This window comes from Stigmatopora nigra, chromosome 2 (genome assembly GCF_051989575.1).
Source record: "Stigmatopora nigra isolate UIUO_SnigA chromosome 2, RoL_Snig_1.1, whole genome shotgun sequence".
NCBI classification, from domain to species: Eukaryota; Metazoa; Chordata; class Actinopteri; order Syngnathiformes; family Syngnathidae; genus Stigmatopora; species Stigmatopora nigra.
In genome coordinates this window covers 4,436,191-4,455,954 of record NC_135509.1, presented here as the reverse complement: position 1 = coordinate 4,455,954, position 19,764 = coordinate 4,436,191, and the positions used below count along the sequence as shown (strand labels likewise).

Here is a 19,764-nt window from a genome sequence, read left to right as displayed (position 1 = left end):
TTTTCTTCACCCCTGCCATCATTCTTCAAATAAGTTGCAAAAATATTCTGCAATGTCATCTTGAAAAACCCCAACAATGCAGTGGCGCTGAGAACAAAGGCCAGTCAAGGGAATAGAAGTGACACTGTCTAAACAAGTCCTAGGTTCTGAATACTCTGAAGTAGCTGTAAACGGCTCAGTGCTTCTGCTTCACATACTTCAAGGTTACTCGTCGGCACGGTGACACATGGGGACATTTTACCTCACCGCCCAGTAAGTTATGATGTGTAGCACAGCTTTTTTTTCTTTTCCGTGGCTGTAAGATGCTGTACTAACCTCACATTCCTCTAAAGCTTGACTGCTTTCTGATTGGAACCATAACAGTCCTCTTCACAAGATGTGGTGGCTTTGAATGTGAAGGTGAAACAGGAATCTGTACACTTCATCCATCAGGCAACCCGTCAGTCTGCTCAAGGCAGCCATATTGTGTCAAGCAAAGCCCCTGGTCAGTTTGCCCTGAGAACGAAAATGAAATTACAACCGGAAATGATCACAGATGAAGTTTTACAGAAGTGGCAATAAATATGACACATATTTAAGATGTGGAAATATTGGCTTAGACATTACATTATAACACATACATTAATTTACGTTCTTTTTCTTTGCTTCCCAGATGCTTTTTTTCCCAGTATTACTAAGAATTGTGATCTTGGCCACAAGATGCTATTATTTTTTTCTATACTTATCTCTCCTATGTTTGTTTCCTTGCAGCACTCTGTAGCACACTACTGTTTACAACAAAAGAGCTCTCAGAGTTGACACCTTTCATATTGCTTCACAGATGGCAACCAGAACAGAAAATAATTCAATTCAGAACTAACTGGTGACTTTATATGACCGTGCTATTATTTTGTAGGTGCATAAATAATTTCCATTACTTATACATATTGTTTTTATCAGCTTTAGAGGTTTTATTTCTTTAGACATGCCAATTCACCCCACTTTCTCAAAATTGCATCCAAATGTAAGATTGACGGAAAAATGGAGAATTAGTCTGTCTATAAAAAATCTCCCGGAGTCAGGGGTTTGCACCACAGCCAAATGACACTGAAAGCAATTACTGTACATTTCAACACCCTTTTCAAAGGAAAGGTTCTCTCTCAAGGGCCACTCATCAGGCGTATGAGATTAATTTGATTCACATTTCTATATCCTGCCACACTGAAGTGCTGGCGTTTGCTGCATTGTAGTAGATTTTATTTCCAGTTTACTCGTTTCTGAGGAGTGAAAAAGCGAGTCTATATATTTTTGTATGTACTTCAGTATTAGCTGTGGTTGAAACTGAAAAGGCAGTTGTTTGATGAGACTACTTCCCACAATACTCAATAAATGCCACACTGGAGGAGTAATTTATTGAGAAAAATTATAATCTTTCAGCCTTTCCGGTATTTTTCTTGAAACAAGCTTTGTGAGTGAAGGCAAAACTAACAATCGGGTGATATGGTTGAGGGTCCTGAACACATTTGACAGATAGCGTTTTCATTTGCTGTCATCCCTCCATTGAGGGGAACAAAGGTACTGTTGAAAGTCACAAAAGGCTCAAGATTTCAATGGAACAAAGAAGTAATGCTTTTATCAACTTCAACCTCACCTTTCTATTTTCAACAGATTTATCCCTGGATTACGCACATCTCCATTCTCACACATCATTCAACTGGCATCTTCTTCCTCTTCTCTGCATGCTTGTCTGGTCTATGACCTTTTTATATGTTTACCACTAATTGGCATCAGATAGCAGTGATACTACATTCTAATGGTCAGCGCTGTTAGGCGTGGTTGCTTAAGTTATTCCTGACGTGAGTTGTACCGCAAACCAACTAAGAACAGTAGCCACACAGAGGAAGCTATGTGGGAAAACAGTCTGCTTTACATCTGTCCAATGGGCGGTTTAGCCAGCGGGAGGAGAAGGAGGCCACAGAGTCATCAATGCCCCTAGGGATGATGTCATCTTGCTGCGCTCTGAACCTCCTTGTGCTCCCGATGCACGTGTGTTTTCCTCTGAGCATATACGTTCTTCGTCACGGTGTCTGCTGAGTCAGTGGAGTCTAGGTTTTTCTGTGCTGCTGCATTCGCTTGAAATGTGTGTTTGCATAAATGTGCACTCAGAGGTTTGGCAATGCGGCACAAGCTTGACAACATCTGGCCAACATGATTACCAAATGGAAACGGTTTTTGACCTACCTATGATAAATTCACATTTTACACTACGGAAATACCCTTACTTGTTACTGCTGGTTAAATTTACTTGCTTTCAATAGAAATCTACTAGAAATAATTGGAATTATCTGCCATTGCTTCAAGTTTATTTTACCAACTTATATTTCTTAAAATAAGAATAATAGACTCAGGCAATACATTTGTATTATAAATCTTAAGAGACTTTGAAGAGTCATTTTAAGGAACTTCATGCTTATATTATAAATATCACTTATTCAAGGCAACAGATTAAAAAAAAGCTGTAAAAAAAGCTTCATTAGCAACCAACTCATCAAAAAAATCATTTAGATGTATATAGTTTAATAAGAACAACAAGTACTATTTAAATAATGTAAGTGAAATACTCTTAGACCGTAAACTTACTCTAAACATGCTGAAGTAAATTATTTGACTGGCTTTAAGAAAAGTTTTTGGAGTGTATCTTCTCCTGGTATTGATGGTTTTTTGTTAGTGCTGGTTTTAGTTCCTCATAACATCATGTAAAAATGTGAATTGAATGAATATGTTACTCTGGTACATATTAAAATATATTAAATGTAGTGTTTGGTGGAAACAGGGTTAACGACAACATTCTGTGATGAAACTTTGTTCCCACGGATTTTATGATTTGTTTTTTCTTTTTTTTCTTCTCTCACCCCATCTGACAAGATGAGAGAAAGTCTGGGTGTAATTGTTGTAGATAAATGTATGTTTTGGAATGGCTATAATACTTCTGGTGTGGTGAAGAATGTGACTTTCCATCTTTGAAAGCAGTTTGAATTAAGTCATAAAAAGGAGCAGTGAAATAAAAGAAGAAAAAAGTAGAATACCATGAAGGGAGGAGCATCAAAAGCAGCACATTTGTTTTCAATTTTACACAGTGATCCCTAAAAGCGGATCAGAGAATTTATATTGGAGGGCTACATTGGCACCTAACAAGGTCTTCCCCTCCTTCTTCACCCAATCTGGTTTTCCAAAGAACAATATTTTCTTTCCTTGGCAATGAACATATTTGATCACATATTCACTAAAGACACAGCAAGTCAAAGACATTTATCTTTCTTCTTTTAGTCTTTTTTAACCAACCACAGTTGCTTTTACCAATGCTCCACACCAACAGCAAGAAATCCAAGGAAGGAAAAAGTCCTGTTACCAAAAAATCAGATCTGTGATACCATGCCAATATTGGCCTTCTCGATATGAAAAGTCAAATTATATTCAACTTCTATAACAACTGCAAGAAGCTGTTCTCTTCTATCATCCACAAAGTTGATCACTTGTGTGAATCCAATAAACTATTCCTATACAGGAATTCAAGAAGAAGAATATTTATGATATATAATTTTGGCATGTCTGCGAAAACCTGTGGAGTCAAATGGAAAAAAGACAGACTCGGAAAAACTTTTCTATGGATAACTGTTGGTAGAATATTAAGGAAGGGCTATCCCCACATGGAGAAGAAAATACTCTTAAATCTCCCCTCGTTTTCATGTGAAAGCTTCAGATGATTTACACCAGGGGTTAAGCCAGGGGAATTGTATGTAGGGGAGCTCAGAATTCCAACTGCATTATGCATTTCCTTTGTTTTTCAGCATCACTCACACATTCTGATGACGGGCACTAGAAAGTGCTTTGAGGCCCAGATGAACTCCTTAGAGAAAAATGGACATGCGTCTGCTTCCTGGCTGCTTTGTCTATGAATACCTATCCTGTTTATCCAAACTGGATGAGCCACAGAAGAATGGATGGCAACAACATTGTGATGACATGCATCAAATGTGGGAATTTTGGGTCTGATAAGGAAGAGGCAACCTTCCTCTGTTTGTTGCTGTCATTTTCAAGAGCCTCATAATAAAAGGCTATCTACAAGCGTCAGTAATTTACCATAAATTACCATTGAACTATGAACTTCAAAAATTAAATGAAAGCTACTATTTTTTCACATATATTATCTTCCAAGTCATATTTAATTGTTTTGACTCAATGGCAGATTTTAACAGGGCCCCCATTGGTGTCAGGGTGGAAAAATAATTTTCTTTGGTAATCCATACCTACAGTTTAGTAATGAGTATACACATATTACTAAACTGTGTTTACAGTTAAACACTGATTTGCTGGATTAAGTAAAAGCGCCTTCTTTGGTTTAATTTTAGTTCAATCGCAATTTCAATTTATATACTGCACAAAGGTGTACATACATAACCTTTAAAATTTCAAAGTATATATTTCTTTGCAGTATCACTATATGCACCTAGCCAGATGGAGGTATTATTTTTCAAACTGCTTATCCTCACAGGGGTCGTGGGGGGTGCCGAAGCCATCGGGCCACCGAAAGCATTGAGCAAATTCACAGTTACAATGTATTTGTTTCCACTCACCTCACCCAGGTCTCGCTAACCATTTAGTCACCAGTGTTTAACTCTGCAACTGGGGAAAACAAGAACAAGTATGATTTTTTTGTTGTTGATCTTGGTAAAGAATGAACAAATGTAACTGATGGTTTTAAAATGAATAAAAATAAGTGTTGATCATATACTCTAAAACAAGTAAAACAATTATCTCTAAAGAATATAAATTACGTGCAGATTTTTAGGCCATTACTTAAATTTTGCTGGAGCTTGTAATAGACTCCAATGTAAATGACAATGTCATTACCGGCAGCAAAATGGGCTTTCATAATGTGGTCAAATGTGCGTGGTCTAGTAAAAGTTCGGTTGGTTCCCTTTTCTTATTAGGCTGGAGTCAGCTTTGATTTCCTTGGCAAGTGCTGAGTGGCAGGCTGTGGGTGACTGTTCTAAATGTAAATCATGGCTGAATAAAATTACGGGACAGTCAGACATCTGTATTTTAATTGGCTCATGTCTACGGACACCCTCCCTTCCAGCACCTAGCAAAGAGCTCCCACAAAAACCCTAATTTATGGCTATGGGTTAAGGAATACACCATACTTGTGTGTGTAGAACAAGGGGGAAGATCCTTTACAGTAGACTACATGACAAAAACAATATTTAGCAGATGAGATCACTGCTACCATCTCATTATTGCCTCAGTATGTCAAGACGTCTTGAAAATATTTCGTTTGGCGGCTTGCAAAAGATTTTTGCGCCTGCTTATATTTATTTTGACTTGAGATGGCTTATTTTCACTCTAGGCTATCTGGCTGTGGACAGCTAATTGTGTGCCGATCTGGACATGGAATGTTTCTTTTGAGGTCAGGCATTATTTCAAATTAGTCAATTTATCCAGTGAAGTGTGTGGTCAACAGGCCCACACATCTGCAACTGAAAACGAGAGGAGGAAACAAGAGAGGGATATGATCAGGAGATAAGTGATTCATGTGGACAAATCTGTGTGGCCAAATTGGTGAATGGAGGAAAAACTAAAAATTAATTCAAGGATATCAGATGTTTGGTCCAAATATATTTTTACCAAATTTTGGGAGAACGGAAAATTTAGAAGTAAGCGATTAGTCCGATCGGTGTGTTGTTGAATGGCAAAACAAAAAACAGGAAATCAAACAAGGAGTAACAACATGCAACAAAAAACAGCACAACTGAGCTGGCGAATAAACTAAGGGAAAGACGCAAACTGCTAGGTAAAGTCAAATTAGTATGGGAATATCTATGTGGGTAACAAAGTACTGAAATACAGAGTGCACTCAATGCTCTACAGGTGCATTCCACAGCCCCACCCATCTGTTACAACAATATGCTGGAAAGAAAAATAAAATAATTGAATATACACATGGATATGACGCTGTCTTTTGTAATCCGTGGCATGACTTGAGTGTTCTGTAATGTAGACAGCAACTATGACACACAAGATGTGCACAGAAGCAACAGGGAGTCAAGCCATCCAAAAACAAACAAAGACATTTTTGGAGCGTTAAAGCAGAGGACTAAGTTGAAACAACTCAAGCTGTGGTCTCAAATGAATTTGTAGTACAAGTTTGAATTTTTTGTGTTCTTTTTCTGAATGTATTTATTCCCGCTGATATTTTTCCCCCTTCTAATCTCCCATTTGCCACAGGATTTACATTCTCTGTATTGAGTACACCCAGAGAACCACCCAGCGGAATAAGTCCATTACTCAACCAATTACTGGAACAGCACAACATGCTGAGTTGCCTTTAGGGAGAGTCAGGAAGGAATGTCTTGTGGCTACTAGATGTTTTGAGTATTCCAAAGCTTTTGACAAAATTCAACTGCCATTCTCGATACTCCTATCCTTTCCAAGTTTACAAATTTTACTCTGAATGTAGCTTTTGGCAAATGCTAAATCACATTATCTTTAATTCATGTATGATAATAGCAAAGTGTTGTTTTTTGGCATAATTTTATTTAATACTTTAATTACACGGCTGAAAATGATTTATTATGGTCTGCCACTTTCCCTAAGGCCCTGGTAAACAGCATGCCATTGCTACAATATGTGTAATACTAAGAAGCAAATCCAGAGGGGGCCCCCACCGTATTGTACGTAACTACATATGCAATGATACTGTGTGGAATTATTTTCCTTGAGCTGAAATCCTTGGAGAGAAGACCTGTATACTTGCCTGTTCGTGTTAATTTCAGTGGCAAAGAGAGGGCAATCAAACATGATCTTACCTTTCATTTTAGAGATCATATGAAGCAGGCCTTCTCCTCGCTTGGTTCGTCCAGACGTCTCCTGTAGTCGACTCTGGGTCAGGGGCCTCTTGGTTTGGAGTGATGAGATATTAACATGTGGAGAGAGAAGGAGAGCTCAAATCATTAAGGAAAAAGAAAGTGTCTGAAGAGGGTAGGGGGCTTGTAGCAGCACAGATACAACATAAATCATCACAGGATCAGAGAAAATAGATAGTGGCAGTTCCCACAGTCTGCAAAATCAAACTGCTGCTCCCTCATTCTAATGAGTAATTGCAAAGAGGGTTGATCGGATTTTTCTGAGACTGAGATCTAAATAGAAACAGACGGAACTAAGTCGGTAAAGATTCACTTGGGTCAACAGGAAAGCAAAAGTGTGAATTATTTTCCCTGTGGTTTTTCAAAAGCCTCATACCAAAATGAAAAAATTAAAACAATAACTCTGTGATTACATGTTACTCTGTGTTGCCTAGTATACCCATGGTTGTTGAAAGAAAAGTAATCAAAGACTAATTTGAAAAGGAATGAGTTAATATGATTTTGTTGTCATAGAGAGTACGTTTGAGATTTTGTGTATGCACTGAGAGTAATAAAAATTCCCTTGAGGATGTTGTATAGTAAATACACTTTAGCAGGAAGACAAGGCCTGTGGTCTATTGTTGTTGTAAAATTATGACTTAATTGTGAGAATTTTAAAATACTGTCCTAAATATTCATGTTCTGCAATAGAGAGAATAAACAAAGGCAATTCATTGTCAATCGATGGATAATTTAAGAAAGCAAGCCAAAGCTGGCCAAAAAAAGTTTGGATAACTTTTTCTGTCAACCAATTTACAAACTAGTTTTTGCTCCACAAATAGTCTAAACAGTATTAGTCTTCTGATGTTTAGTTATTGTCTTGCTTGTACCAAATTAAAGCATAAAACACAACACACGCATTATTCTTGTGAAAGTACATTTTCTATGTAGTCTATTTCAAAGTTTAATTTGTTGTTTTTAAAATATAAACTAGCTGGTTGCCAGTCAGCCGTAGGGCTCTTTGAGAAATAGATGACCATTCACACTCAGGCCATTCAGGCAAGTAGACCACTTCACCATCAGGCGTTTCAATAAAATATATGAATAAATAAATAGAAAGGTAATTCAGGTGATAGAAATCTATCTAGAGTGTTAGTTGGATTTACATAAACTTAAATAGCTCACAGTGCATTTGAGATTCCACGTTGGTTGGCACATGTTTCTATTAGTTATCTGAATTTTGAACCAGTTCATGGCAAAATTGGAGTTGCAAGATATCAAATATAAAATGCAAGACTGTGGTTTTCAGTTTAAACTTTGGCATCCACAGACGGCTGAACAGTCACATTTTTATCTGTTCAGAATAACTGCTTGGACAAGCTTGTGCTTATCATAAGATGATTTGTTGCATACAGAATAATTTGACTTGGGCGGTCTCTCATGTTGGCCAAAATATTTGCTTTCATATCCAAGGAGAAGTTTAGTTGCCAGTTTTCTAGTATAATCTTCTGTGCGTGTTTATGGTTGAACGGAAGTTTCCTTTGGATAAATGCTCCACTGGCCTTTATTGTTAGTTTGTTTGTATTCCTGCTTTTTTATGTATTTGTGATTCCCCTCTCCCTCAGTAACTTACTAAGTGTTTTTAAAATATGCACTAGAGTTGAAGCAGCACTTCTGAGTAATTCTTCAAGGTACTTGTTGTATGCACTCAACAAATATTAGCATTGAGGTTTTTTTTTTCTTTCTGGAAAAATTCATATTTAACTCATAAAACAGATGAGAATGGGCATTTAAAATTGTTGAATGGTCCGGATTATGTAATTTATAAGTTACTTAATGATATTTAGACGCAACCCGGTGGTAGAGTGCTTAGCCTGTCAGTCTCGCAGTTTTTAGATCGAAGGTTCAATCCCAGGTGAGTCCACATTGTGTGAGAGTGGATGGTTGTTTGTCTCCTTGTGCTCTGCGATTGGCTTGCCTCCAATTTAGGGTCTCCCCAACTGAGTGACTGAAATCAACTGGGATAAGCTCCATCACCCCCACGTGCCAACCGATCGCAGGTTTTTTTTAAAATATTTTTTTGACTGATCAAAAGTTTGAAAATGATCCATTTGACAATGACTCAATTAACAAACGTTCTACATGACAAGGCAAATCTTCTGATACTACTTTTATTGTGCACAGAGTGTGCTTGCTGAGATTGTTATATCCTTGTTTGTGTGTTTGTCATATAAATGTAATCTGATGTCACAATAACAGACGGGCTTACTATTGCTAATAGTGCATGCTCATTCTTTTAAATTATATTTCGCAACTTAATTAAAAATGTCTGTGACCTTTCGCATTGGCAAGTAATCACAGTGGTTTAAACATTGGTAATGCATTAGCTGAGAGCGATGTTGGCACATTAGAGAGAAATGCCAGTTCTATTTATTACAAATCTCTTCAAAACTGCTGGTGATATGCAAAACATTTTTTGATTTTCTTTGTTGAACAACTGACAAAAGGAACTGCATTTATTTCTGAGGTCAGAAAGAGTTCGGCTGTCACATCTATTCTAAGGAACAAAATTAAAATTTGATTTCATGTGCTGTCCATAAACATTCAATTTTAAGGACTTACCAAATAGCAGTGGAGGGGCATGTGATATCATTGCCTTCCAATCCAAAATATGTGTCAAATAAAAGTATCTACTTCATATTAAGAGCAGTACATTGTAAATACCTCACCACCCAAACCTACCCACCCACCCACACACACACACACACACACACACACACACACACAGAACCTTTCAATGAACTCTAAAGTTTAATTTCCTTTTACATAGACGCAATGCTGTTAAGGGAATTGCTACATCGTTTATTGTAAATTTTATCCAGCAAAATACATCCTAGGTAGGCTATCACTACTCTTTATACCACGAGGCAGACCATTAAATGCAGTTAAACTAGAACATGTGTTTGCAAATGTCTTCCCATCACAGCAAACCAGAATCACCTTATTCCAGGTATCCATTGAACTCTTGCTGTCCAGTATGTCTCTCTGTGTTAATAGCCCCTGAGTCAATACATGAAAATGTATGTCTTTATTCTTTTGATGGACTATATTGAGGTACTTTCAGTGAACTTTTGCCCATATCTTATCATCAGACAGTTTCCAGTTCATAATTAACAGGCTAGTAGTTTGAGGGGTAGCAGAAAATCCCCAAAAGAAAGTTAGCTTTTAAAGATTCCAGACATAAGTGATAAGTTTGGTATGGCTATAAGTAATTGTAAACCTTAAGAACAGTATCTCTTGGTAATGGATGTTTGACCCAAAATGAAACATAGGAGAAGCACCAGAGCCCATGAAAGGACCTCTGACACGCAAATATAAATAAAGAGGGGGGATAGATTTGCAAAGGACTTTTCCCTTTGAAATGTCTCAGATATCGAGACTGGAAATATATGGCTTTTTCCCTCTTCAGACAGGGATTGAGGCAAATGGAAATCATTGCAAAAAGTATTGAGCGACCTTTAAACTCATTTTTCTCAAAGCAAACATAGCAGGCACTATCAGCAAATACTATAAACATGCTTTAATTCAACTAAGTTAGAACAAACAACTGTCTGGCGTTAGTAGAAAATGTTGTTTAAATATAATTTAGAGATAAGATACTGTTAGGATTTTAAAATAACATCAGCTTGTCCATCTGTGATCAAAAGCTTTGAGACAATTCATTATTCAGAAGGATAGTAAAGTGTCTCAAAACTGTTGAACACGGGTTCGGAATATGTAATAGTTTGTACTTCCTCAACTGTGTTTAGGCAGTTTTTATCTTGGGTACACAATGTAACTGAGAGAGGAAAATGTATATAGTAAATATGTATACAATCCAATTGACTTATATATACCTGCAGAACTAGGTTTTATATAACTGAGTGATTCAAGAAAGGTGTTTTCATTTAATTGCAGTGTTGCTAGTGTTTTCAAGCATGATTTCAGGAAGGAAGGAAGGATGGAGGTGATGTGTTGCCTCATGAAAGAGGTGAGAAGGCATGAGTGCAGTGTGTGTGTGTGTGTGTTAATGGTCACCAAGAAGTTATAACCTTTGTATGAGGACCTTAGACTTGTGTAATTAGTATTCTTTTATGCTCCGTATTGTAACCTAAAAATATTTTAAGTGCATAGTAAATGCAGGTAGAACATCATTTATGCTTTATGCAGCAACAGTTGTAATAACTTTAAGTTACCAAGATTCTAAAAAGAAGCCTACCTGAATTCATCTGATGCTATCAATACCCTTACAATTGAGCGTCAATATGCACATTAACATTGTGTTCAGGTAGATATATCCCTGAAAACCTACACCCTTTTTACCGTTAAGGTAGTTAGTCAACATCAGTCAAGGTTCCTTGCGTCAAAACACACTGCCATAAAGGTCTTGTGAAACACTAAACATGAAAAAGAACTTAGAGGCTAAGGATTATGTACTGACTGATGCTGTAAATTCAGCAAGGAAGAAAAATACCTCCTTCAGAAGGACTAGTGAGGTAAAGATGTGCAGCAAAAGCTATTTCATACACTAGACGTTGCTGTCCTCTGTTAAGTAATGGCTGGATAAGAGCCCCTCTTGAAAAACAATTCCCATGCCCCAGTCCCCCTGCATGTAACCCAGAATGTAGAGGTTAACTCACGGGTTCATAGTATGACCTTTTGAATGTCTGAGTCAGCGCTGGCTCCCACACCGTGACCTCCACATCCCTAGTGTCTCCTTCCCTCTTTTCTTCTCGTCAACCGGGAGGTGTTCGAGGGCCAAGCAGCCGCCTGTTATCCGAGATGAAACAATGCTGCCACATACTCGACCATCACTTCCTCTTTGCACTTTTTTTTCTACTCTCAGAGGGTTTAGCTGCCAAGACAAATCACTAAATCACTCGCTTCCTCTATATATTTTGATCTTTTTTCTTTACCGTCCTCAAAACCATCAACTTCGCAAATGGTTATATTTCCATCGTTCTCTCCTTTTTTTAATTCCTCCCCTGTTACTGAGAGTTCATGAAAAATGTGTGGTCACTGACCTGAAGTTGCGAGAAGCCTGCCAAGTCCAGCTTCCTGTGGAGTACATTAACAGCACACAGGTCACAGGTCAGCTGTCTTAACCTCTGATCCAAATGAACTGTTTAAGTCCTTTAAATTCCTCCCAGATTTCTTTAGATACCTGTAATACAGTTTGTGGAAAAAACACATCATAAAATTTAAATGTTATATATGATTTGTTCTCTAAGTGTCCTACAATTTCAACAGTACCTGTTGCAACATTTAAAGAAGTGAAGTGAAACTGAAAGCTATCACATCTGGATCTAACCTGGACCCCTGAGAGCTATTAGAGATGTGTGTGTGTGTGTTATGTCCAGACGTTAAAGATGTGTCTCCGTGTCCCACATAGGGCAAGTAGACAACATTGTTCCAGCACTTACCCAAACAGAAATTCTTTACATGGTTGCGGGTTCAATGTAAAACACTTACTGCACTTACTGTAGGTCAGACAGCAGCAAAAGCTTTCTGGGATTTATTGGTTATTGTATGTGTGTAGATGATGGACGTGGAACAAAGGTCTTGTAAAAAGGACAAAGTGTCGAATTGCCGTTGAAAATATCTATTCCTTGCGGCACACTCGTTTCCTGTACTATGAACAGTTTTCACTGAGCTGGATTCACTATGTACTGAAGGATAAATTCCATGCATTATAAAGTGACTGACCAAACCCTCGTCCATACAAATGAGTGTTTATTTTATTTTTTGGGTCAGCAACTCCAGATTTTAGGAATATAATTGGTTAAATAGTGTTCTTGTAAAAATCACATGTAAAAATGATTATCTGTGATAACAGATACAGAACATGAAGGCTTATTATATATAAGTTGCCCTCTTATGTTGGTTTTTACTAAACTGGAACTGGCCGAGAATATTGACAATACACTTGAGATGCATACATCTCAAAAGTTATAGGTAGATATGTGTAAAATTTGCATGTGCCACCTTTAAAGGGGGTATGAGAATGGAGTATTTATAATGCCTGATTGATTGATTGATGGCATACATGTGTACATGGCTACAGGAGTACACACTGACCTCTTTCAAATATAATTCTGTATTTTCAGTCCCTTAGTTTAAGTATACAGTATTTCAGGCCTCTTATATTTAGAGTAGGCAGCTGATAAGAATTTAAATTTGAAAAAAACAAACTGAAAAACTGTTCACCAATGAGCAGTAGAAAGATTCACATCACTACTTTTTGGCCTTAGAAATTTACTAAGATGTTCAGCTGTCATTCTCGATTACACTGTTAGATAAAATAGAGTGTGGTGTAGTACAGTTAAAGGAAAGGCACTCTTTATTTCCTCCTTTTTGCCAAGAGTGTATCATTCTTTGGCTACAAGGTTCCTGAACTTCTGCCTCTTAATTGGCACCTTTTTTTTCCTACATACAAACCCAAAGAGTCAGAAGTCTTATACTATGTCACCACTGTGTCAAAGCCAATATGTTGCTAAAAATACACAGATTGAAGGTATTTCTGTTAAATGCACTTTCCTACTGGGCACAATTTCAAAGAGTGAGTCACAATGGTGGCCTTTTCTGTTTTAAGTCTTAAAATGCACATATAAAAAAATGCATTCATATATATTTATAGTGCCCACATTTTCTGTTTTCATGCACAATAATTATAAAGCAATATTTGCAGCTAATTCCAAAAGTGCAAAGTTTCATACGTGTACATTGTTAACAGATTATAGTTTTTGCACATGTGGAAAAAGCATTTGGAATGTTGGAATGTTTTTATAAAACTTTGGCTTTAAACAGTCATTTGTACAAATGAGGTTTTACAGTATTTCTCAAAGATCTGGATTTATTCTTAACACTTCATTTAAATTGAGTTACATCCCATCTGATATTGTGCCGGAGTGATAATTACTTGGGTGTGTATTTTGTCTGCACCAACTAATGCATGCATAAAAGTGTACTTCAATGTGTTTTGCAACTCAGTGCCAGTCTGACGCCATCACCACAGGGTGTTTGGTCCCAGCTCAACTTCCAATTCTCCACCTCATCCAAAACACACACATTACTGCTGGTACGATAATCCCATTACTATGTATCTTGTAGTACCATAGAGTATTTAATCAACCTTCTCGTGAAATCCCAGCTGCGTCGGAGGCGGGGACACCGAGACACGAGAAGATGAACAACCATTCAAGCTCACACTCATACTTAGGAGCAATTCAGAGAGTTCAACCTGCCTGTTTTTGCGATGTGGGATGAAACCAAAGTACCCAGAGAAATCCCACGCAACCCCATGCAAAATCCACACAGGAGGACCAACCTGGATTTAAAGCCAGGACCCCAGAAGTGTGAGCCTGACACGCTAACCACTCATCCACCAGGCCGCATGAAAATATTATAAAGCCTTAATATTAAAATATGTTGATTTTGATTTGTCTTGTCTAGGACATTTTGAAATTCCTGTGTAAGCTTTGCCGTGCCTAGTGTCTGTGGTGTGCTGGGATGGGCTCCAGCACCCCCCATAATCCTAGTGAAGGATAAGCGTTTCAGAAAATGAATGAATTATTTTTTAATATCCATTCAGTGCAGGGAATGATCTGGTAAAAAGAGAAATACACTGTCAAATACTAGTGAGAGTTTAGTAAAATAACGATAATAAAACTGGCAGAATTTCTCTTTCCAAATGCATCTGTTGTGTTACCCCATCTCGAACAGATGGTGAATGCCATATTAAATGTTTTCTTTTTGCACATCAAAACAGAGGTCACAGCTGCACTGCTCCAAAAAACAGATGCAGATGTGTCGGCGCAGTTACCTGACAGCCGGTGCAGATGGAACATTTTCTGAGGTAGGAAGTGAAACATGGGCTGAAAAAAAAGAATGTGTTATTTATTCAGGCCAAAACAATGGGTCTCTTGAGGCAGCCATGAAGATCAGAGAAGCAGAAGCGAACACATTATATGATTTTGGCCTCTTATTACGAATGAGTTTGAAGTTCAAATAATCCAGACCGTTGACAAAGTCTTTTGGTGTTGGCAGTGATTTGTAAAAAAAAAAAAAATGTGTAACACAATGTACTTCAAAGTCATGCATGGAAAATAATTAATAACTTTAATTTATGTTTTTCATTTGACTGAACAGAGCACGCACACATCAGACTTGGCCGACAGAGATATAAGGAGAATGCCTTGTCAGCATTATTTAGTCTGTTAGATTATCAGTGAAATGTGTATATATAAAAAAAAAACTTTAACTTTGGGAGTATGTGCAAAAGAAGTTGGTGCAAGAAGGATTGCGAAAGAAAAATAATGTTCTAAGTAATAGATATGCATACCAGCAATTTTAATCTGTCAAGTACAGAAGAAATATAGTTTGTGATAACACCCCATAACAAGCTCATTTAAATGTTTGCAGCATTTTATATCAAATAAGTTTTTCTCATTTGGAAAATTTTAAAAAAGCACAGGGTTGTGCATAGAAATGTTACGATGCTTTGCATACATTTATTGGAATATTTACATATCATAGTCCATTCCTTGGGAGTCTTTCGGCAAACTGTGTATAATTTTAAAAATCAGCGTATTCCCAGTTGAAATATTAAATATTCAGAAATATTGTATGTACTAGACGTGACAGGAAAATGAATATTTTGTGCTTATTGCTCCTGGAAATACATGTGGTAATCAAATTGCTGATGTCACAAGATAAATATCAGCAGTATAAAAAAGTCTGAATGTATTTACATTATTAGACATCAGTTAAACCCATTTTGTTGCATTTGCTGCAATAAGTACTTCTAATGATACAACTCTCTCTCTTTCTCTTTATATATATATATATATATATATATATATATATATATATATATATATATATATATATATATATATATATATATATATATATATATATATATATATATATATATATATATATATATATATATATATATATATATATATATATATATATATATATATATATATATATATATATATATATATATATATATATATATACACATACAAAAATTGTTTTCTCTACATTTAGGAGCTTAGCACATGGATTGAGCAAAACATGTTATCTGATCCTGTTTCAAATATATTACAAGACCCAATTACATTGTGATACAAACAAACAGGATTATAGACTTTTTTTATTTGTTTTGTTCTCAAGCAGAGGAGCCTACCTGAATGATAAACGTCACAAAGGGATTAACTTTTACCCTTCTGTGTGGATATAACAAATGATGTGACAGTTGAGTCTGTCCACCCCACTTTTTTAACACTCTGTACATTGTGTTCTTGTTTTGTTACTGACCCTTTGAAGACCTGTTCATGTTGTTCTATGCAGCTGTTCTTGTCTATTTTTCATTTCTGTAGTTCATCATCTTCACCGTCACTGCTGCCACATTGGGAATGAGCAATAGTAAACTCAGCCTCCTCTTGTCAATTTCAGTCCCTTTCTTTTCACCATTATGTGTGTTTTTTTGGCAGTTTGGATAGGGTATTTCTCCTTTGTGGCCAGCTGGAGGTCAATTTGTAAATCTCTGGCACAAAGTAATAGGTAGATGACCTCCCGCTAATTTGGCCTCCTTCACCTTCATCCTGCTGTGTCTTTTGACACCATGGGGGGAGAATGCAGTATTTCTGGACATGGCACAAATGGATGTGGGCTTCAGATACTACCTAATGCTAATAATGCTGATACACACACACACACACACACACACATACACACACACACACACACAATGTCACATATACGTGTGTGTTGTGGCTCTGTCCAACTGCTGATTTAGGGCATCTGCAAGAAAGACTGAGGGTTGATCATTCATTGATGTTCACTGGAGCCAGACAGGTTGTTGTATTTGACCCCTTCAGTTCCAGAGGGTTTAGGGTTATAGACTGATCTACTGTTTTTTCCTCATTGCCAGTAAAACTGCCTGTGTTTCCAGGAATCTAGTCCCATATTCAATTGTGACCCATTGCTCTACATCAGGCCCAATAGTCATTCAGTCTGTGTAGTCTGAGTGGAGACGTGAGTAAGATGAGGCATACTTATTACCACAAGGTATCAGTACATTTGTGTGCACTCATGTGTGTATCACATGGGTGATGTGTGCTAAAGAGCACTTGGTAGTTGTGGTTTTGCATGAGCAGAAACAATTGGGGCATAAGTACTTTTGTGGTTTTAAATCTTAAAATTACATAATAGTGGATAACATCTACGAATTTCCAGGTCTTTTAACTTTAGGTCATGGATAACTAGAGCTTATCCCAGCTGACATTAAGCATGAGATCGTGAATATGTTAATCAAAGAGCTCATTAGACTTAACAAGCATTCACTCTCAAATTCACATTAAATGATCATTTGGAGCTTCACTGAACTTGGAAAATGTTTTGTTGGTGTGGGTGGAAAACAAAGTAGTCCATTGAGAAAACCAGTCAAACATGCTACCGAGTTTTTTTGCACTATAAGATGTACCAAATTATAAGACCCAACTTCAATGAATAGCCTATCTTAAAAATTGTAAAAAATGGACAAACCGAATCATAAGTTGCTGTAGTAGTAGTGATGTGGTAGTAGTAGTAGGGGATTGTGTTTTTTACAGAACTGTTGATTGCTTTTTCCTCTTTCAATCATTCATCTATCACTCACTTCTTTGTTTATTTATATAAACGTTTTTATGACTACTTATGTGTGCTCTTTATAGTGAAGCTTCAAATCTCATTGTACTTGCATGACCAAAAAGGAATTCAATTTAATTCAAAGATACATTTCCAAACAATAAGTGTGCGCTGACTAAACGGAATGATTAGCAGGGCTTGTGTCATCCAGTCTGACCATATGGCCTAGGAAAAGGGGCCTCCTTAATGACAGTGGAGATGTATGTTGGGAAGCAAGTCTGTAAAGTTCCTCATTTGTCAATTGATGGAACTAGTAGAAATGGAGCATATGTTTCACGCAGCTTGTGTGAAAGCCTTCAAAGCGGGAGGTGGATGAAATGGCTAGAGTCCAGGTTTCGGGACCTTGTGCTAGTATGGTAAGGTTAAAAGAACATATTTTTCTATTTTACTGTTGAAAACGTGGAATTTTGCTTAAATCAGTCAATGAAAGTTAGGAGTTTTTTTCCCCTTTTGTCTAAAAGGGTATTTGATTGTAACTTCACAGGTATAGTCTTTGCTTATGTCCAAACCACTGTCATTTATACTACAAAGTAAGACAGTATAAGCTATCAGTGTCATTCTTCCCCTATCACTGCCTTGGGGTCAAAGGAATGAAAATAAAAGTGGTGCACTGGTGTTGATGTGTATGGATGTCCGTGAAGGTGAAGAGAATCGAGATAACAACCCGCTATTGCTACAAGTCCAATAACTGCCTCCCAACAAATGTCAATTAAGTTATCCCAAGATGTCAACAAAGATCTACCAATCTGGTGACAACCCCAATGTTAAATGTTTGTGTCTAGAGACATGCCAATTCTCTTTTCATTTTTTTTACACTCCAACAGGCACAAGATAGCACTGTCATTCATTTTAAATACACAGGATTTAACTCTCTTTAGAAATAAATTTATGGATACAATGAAATTGTATCCATAAATGTATTGACTGAACCAAAGCAAAGAGCCACAGTATATAAAAAATATGATGAGAAGCAAAGAGCCATTTTTTCGGGGAGCTTCATGTGGCTTTAGAGCCGCGTGTTTGCCACCCCTGTTTTAGATTACCTTCCAAAAAGCTATTTACAATGAAAATAGAAATATTGTCTGCCATGTGTTCACTTGGTCTCCCAGACTTTATTATTGATCCATGTGAGTTCAATGATTTACACAAACATCCTCTAATGACAACTAAGGGAGTAGTCTAACGTTTTTTTATGTGGATTGCAGCCAACCAAATCACCTTTTTTTACTGTAACACTCACAACCAGCATTCTCTCTCTCTTTTCTCTCACCCGGCTCCTTTTTCTTCACATTTTTTCTAACGCCGGTCTTACTCAAAAAGAACAGCAGCCCCTGTGGTGCCAGTAACACACTTCTCCTGGACAGGCAGACTACTACTTTACTGTGCATGCTGCCACTCTGGTGAATTCCAGTACTGTATTATAATATAAAGTCAGATCAACTCAAAAGACAAAGACCATAACGGCCAAATGCTCAATTAAGAGTCCGAAATTATCACTTATTTGGGTCTGTTGTCGAGAAAACAAACCTTATGGAGAAGCACTACCAATTTTGTCATACGCAGTACTGGGTATGATGACAATTAGGCTTTTGTTGTTGATGATGACGACAAAGCCTATGTCCAATAATAATTATTATTATAATTGTGAAGCATATATAATATGCACAAAAAGCAAAAAGGAAAAGCAAAAGGGGTTTTAAAATCTAAATGTTTCATATCATCTTCCAGCTATGAATATTTCCCCTGTGCAATATTTGGAAATATATCAAGAAACTATAATGACTTGCAGGGCCTTATGCCTCTGTGCTAACTAAATGGCAATTTTCATATAGCATTATGGAGCACCATTACATAGGCATGGTGTGTCAGACAACAGCACCCGCCTGTGAAATGGTCTGTCTTGTTATTTCTGCCCCACTGTTGTCAACTTAATAGCAGAACATCATGTCCCCTATTTGGTTTCAACACATTTTATACAGAACAGAAAACCCCGTGAATGGGGCGATATTCTTTGGTTTGAACATCTTGCATAGAAGGAGCTACAAAGATCCACCAAGAGTCATCTCAGAATCTTTAGAGGCACACTGCAGCTTGTTAGCATTTTGTTCGAGCTGGGCCTGTGGGATATGGAAGTATTATTTACCTC

At 37.1% G+C, this 19,764-nt stretch overlaps 1 protein-coding gene across 23 annotated transcripts in view; it reads right to left on the bottom strand.

The window, feature by feature from the left end:
• Positions 1-19,764, bottom strand: part of flrt2 (fibronectin leucine rich transmembrane protein 2) — a 121,152-nt gene that overhangs the window by 92,926 nt on the left and 8,462 nt on the right. For 20 of the 23 annotated variants that reach the window (XR_013328924.1, XR_013328923.1, XR_013328926.1 and 17 more), the window contains 5 exons: positions 16,248-19,735; positions 14,743-14,794; positions 11,945-12,084; positions 6,846-6,931; positions 316-495 (listed from right to left, as the gene is read on the bottom strand). The gene's annotated coding sequence lies outside the window, so the exon portion shown is untranslated. Of the gene's footprint in view, positions 1-315; positions 496-6,845; positions 6,934-11,944; positions 12,085-14,742; positions 14,795-16,247; positions 19,736-19,764 lie in introns of all 23 variants that reach the window. The other 3 variants (XM_077734627.1, XM_077734668.1, XM_077734708.1) reach the window with 3 other exon arrangements.